This window comes from Miscanthus floridulus, chromosome 2 (genome assembly GCF_019320115.1).
Source record: "Miscanthus floridulus cultivar M001 chromosome 2, ASM1932011v1, whole genome shotgun sequence".
Lineage (NCBI taxonomy): Eukaryota > Viridiplantae > Streptophyta > Magnoliopsida > Poales > Poaceae > Miscanthus > Miscanthus floridulus.
Window position 1 is genome coordinate 11,782,122 of NC_089581.1, and position 4,508 is coordinate 11,786,629.

A 4,508-nucleotide genomic window follows, 5' to 3' on the forward strand; every position below is an offset into this window, starting at 1 on the left:
CATACGGACTACTGTATTATAAGAAGCATGAACTGTGAACTTGTTTGAAAGCTGCCTTACCATTTTTCAGAAAAGATCATGCTCTATGTGGTTCTTCAACTTTTTCGTCGGCTTGCTGCGTGCCGATTCATTCGGTCATGCGACGACAACATCGTAGGATGTGGCATACCTTCTTGGAGGCGTCGTGTTGAGAGAGGGATACTGGTGTTTTGCTCGGTAGTAGTTCGCTGGCATGTGGGTAACCCGTACGCGCCGGCGATACTTGGCATGATGTACTCTTCCGTATCCCTACCCGCTAGATGGGCAGGAGGTCTGTTGAGGTGCATGCCGCAGCTTTTCCTCGTTGAGCAACTGAGTTGGAGCAAGAGGCGTGTTATCTTCATTAGAATGTAGGCGTTTGAAGAGGCATGAGGTGGAGAGTTGCTCCTACACAAGGTCAAGACAGGTTGAAAGTAAGGACAAAGAATAAGTTATGAAGCGTAGTCTTTTAGCTTTTTTTTAGTCCTTAAGCTTTCTTTCTTTCTTTTTTTTGTTAGGGGGTGTTTGGTTCTTTAGTCGCTCCTAAAATTTATGTCACATCGAATAATTAGATACTAATATGGAGCATTAAATATAGATTAATTACAAAACCAATTACATAGATGAAGGCTATTTTGCGAGACGATTTTTTAAGCCTAATTAATCTATTATTAGTACATATTTATTGTAGCGCCACGTTGTCAAATCATGGACTAATTAGGCTTAAAAGATTCGTCTAGCAAATTAGTGGTAAGTTGTGCAATTAGTTCCGTAATTAGTCTATATTTAATACTATAGGTATGCGTCAAACATTCGATGTGATAGAAATTTTAGGAGTGCCTCAAGAACAAAACAATGCCTCAGTTTTGAGGCCTAGAGCCTAAGAGCTCACGGTAACTGTTGGTTGTATATATCTCAAGTGAAAGGTTGGAATATATATCCTTTATCTAAAAATACTCGAAATTCAAATAATCCTTTCATTTATGGGTTAGGCTAGTCTATTATGGTTAAAGTCAAAATAGTCATTCCGATCCCTTAACTATGGTCTGTTGCCCAGTTTTGCTAGGTATGCAAGGGCCAAGTTGTGAGCCCACAAATAGACTTAAGGTTTGTGAGTTTTAAATTATGTCTATTGGCATTGTGTGCCTATACAAGCCCGCTTGCATCCCTAAGTTTCGTTGATAAACTTTTAAAATAGTTGTTTCAGTTCTTAATTTTTATTTTGTGGTGAGGCGCTTGGTTTCATTTTAGACTATCAAAACGACTGTTTTAGTCCTCAAACGTTGTATTTTGATCTTAGTTTTATTCTTGAACTATCAAAATAACTATTTTGCCTTGGACCAATGGTTATATGTAATATAATTTTATTGTACTAACTAAGACTAGATGTTTATTTGTAGTGTGATCGTGTTCTCATATATCTTTAATTGTTTTGGTTCTAAAGTGAGTTTAGAACATTACATAGGAAAGGATAAGTTAAGAAAAAAAATAAATCATTAATCCAGTAATAATGAATATGAGGATACATCAGACAAAAATGCTAATTATAAGAATACAAAATTTTGGCCGAATAGGGCAGGAAGCCCGGTTAGGCTCAATCAAGAGGGGGCTTGACTAGGCTTAGTCAAAATCAAACAAGCCCAGGTTTTAAGTTGTAGTATTCGTCTTTTTGAGTCACTCTAAGAAATTTGAAGGCACAGTAGGATTCATTTCTAAGTTGTGTTTTCTTAGTTATGGCAATGAGGTGGTATTAAAGTTGCGCATGTCCGTTGACCTTGGCCATGGCCGCCGCTTGAGCCGTGCCGACGTGGACAAGTATTATTTTGTTCTGTTACAACGCATAGCCATGATCCTAATGATACTTTAATTCATACTCGGTGGCTGTAATGACACTCAGAAAATAAATGTCGTGGTTACTCCAACATATATAAAGTGTTGCAAATGTTTTTTTTAAAGCCGTTAATCTTGTGCAAAGATATACTACTACCTAAACGTAATAAAGTGTCAAAAAGGTTTTCTTAACCGCAAACCGAGTTATTTGAGCTAGAAAAACAAACCATGTTAGTGGCTAGCGAAAAATACTCAAAGATTCAGCGCATGAATGCACACAGCTAGCACTGCCTAGCAGTAAAAAAAATATGCAAAAACTAACGCGCTTGAATGCACAGGGCTAGCACAGATTAGCAGACAAACAAAACAACTTGCAAAATAAATTAACAAAACTAACTGGAGATGCGGGGTATCGATCCCCGTACCTCTCGCATGCTAAGCGAGCGCTCTACCATCTGAGCTACATCCCCTTTATTTTAATTTATTCCTTTTTACTATATTTGATATATACATTAAAGTTGTACAAATGCGGCACTTTCAAAGCGCTGCAACCTGCACGAGTGCACCCACGCAGCCGAAGGATTGGCACGAGTCGATGCGCTCGAAGCGCCATATAGGGTGTGTTTAGTTTGCGGTTTGAATGATCGGACTTCACTAGCCAACAAAACCGTGTAGCTAATGTCTGACTTGTGTAATGCAATATGCACTTATTTGTAACCTATGTTAGATATGGCCAGTGGCGGAGCCAGGAATTATCCTTAGGGGGGCCGGCCGCCAGGAATTATACTTAGGGAGGGCCGGCCAAAAGAGCCAACATGTAAAAACTAAGTGTAACTCAACTCGTTAGCTTCCTTGTGATGACTATCGGAATTAATTCACTGACTTGAACGGGTGCTCGCAATTTCTTATATGTATTCTAGGATCTAAGACGTTATTTTTTCAGTGGTAAGTGATATGCCCGTTAACAGCAAGACGTATAGGATGACTTTGTAAATCTTAAGTACCGACTCGGTCTTTTTTATTGCGATAATTTTATTATCTAGTTGTGTTTTGTATGATTATATTATCTAGAAGATATTAATAGGTATATATGACAAGAATTTTATATAATCTCTCTCTTAATATAAATAAAAAATATTAAGTCATACTACTAAATTTTTTTATTGTGAAATATTGGGGGGGGGGGGGGGGGGCATGGCCCCTGCCAGGCCCCCCTTGGCTCCGCCAGTGGATATGGCATGTTTGTTTACCTACTTTGTCTTGATAATATAGAATCACCTCATCTTTATATGATAAGTTTGCCTTTTGAGACATTCGGCCTGTTCGCTTGTTGGTTTCAGCCAGAGCTTATCAGTCATGATACAGTATTTTTCTCTCACAATAAATCAGCACCAGCCGAGCTTATCAGCCCAGAAATCAACCAGCGAACTGGCTGATTCTGTCGAACCAACATGCTCCTCTGTCTCCTTGTTGGCGCGCACCTCCGCCACGTCTACATCCACACCAAAGCTAGAGGAATCATTTGAGCACGGGGATGGTGTAGCATGGGTGCAACAACGGCACGACAAGCATGGCGGTGACAACGTCGTGGGAAGAGGGGGGAGCAAGGCGCTGAGGACCGAGCACCCGCCTTCGCCACCACACTACTACCTAGAGATGCAATGACATGTTTCCGATCGGATTCGCACCGATCCAACGGTGGCTTGAAGCGTGATCGATTCCTCGTGTTGTGCGTCCGACGGTGGTCAAATAAGTTCCTCAAGACCGGTGGGGTGGATGACCGACATTGCCGAGCCGCCCAAGGACCGTCCCCCGTCTACTACTCCAAAGCGTCGGGCCACCGACAAGAGCACCTAGAGGTGACAGGAGTGTGTACCATGCTCTCTAGTCAAACCAGGCTTGCGAAGAATAAGCTCGCCTAGCTAGTGTTTTCAGAAAGCCAGATCAAGACGTGATCGTTGCATTAGTTAGATCTGGTTACGATAAGGACAAACAACAAAAAGACCAATTCCTAAACTAAATCCTGGATAGAAGGCTGGCCACCCAACCAAACACACGCTCGGTACTCATTCCGGACCAGCATGCAAAGGCAACCCAACACACTGTGACGTGGCCCAAGGAAATCTTCACGGAGGCCGCACAGGACAAGGCTGGAGTCCCCAATGCAATGGGCAATGGCCATTCGAATTCGATCTCCATCCACGGGCACGACCACCCGGCCTCACAGAGACAGAGCCACAGAGGGCACTGACAGCCCCGGCGCCACGTACATACCACCCCGTCGTCCCAGACGGATGGACATGGACGCGCGCTGTGCCCTGCGCGCGGCTATACCCTCTCTGGCCGTAGCCGATCGAAAAGAGACGGCCGGCCGGACAACGAAAACAAAAGGTGAGCGCTGCCTGAGAGTCGAAACTAGAAAGAGCTAGAGAGCACGGCCGAAAAAGACGCATTGTGAGCAGTGGCTGCAAATTGAAGCTCGCCGTACATATGTACATGCGGCTGTCTCTCGTTCACCAATCCATGGATCCCGTAACGACAAACCCGGCCCATGCCGGCGTCGGGTGGCTAGCAACCAACGCTGCTGCTGGGTGGTGCGTGGCGCGTCACACGGCCACGGCGTGCTGCTATAAATTGCCATGCACGGCTCCCTCCTTACA

The 4,508-nt window shown here is 43.6% G+C and overlaps 1 non-coding gene across 1 annotated transcript; it reads right to left on the reverse strand.

Moving 5' to 3' along the window:
• Window positions 1-2,245: 2,245 nt before the first annotated feature.
• On the reverse strand, window positions 2,246-2,318 carry TRNAA-AGC (transfer RNA alanine (anticodon AGC)). Its single transcript has one exon. It is a non-coding gene; the product is annotated as a tRNA-Ala (tRNA).
• Window positions 2,319-4,508: the final 2,190 nt, after the last annotated feature.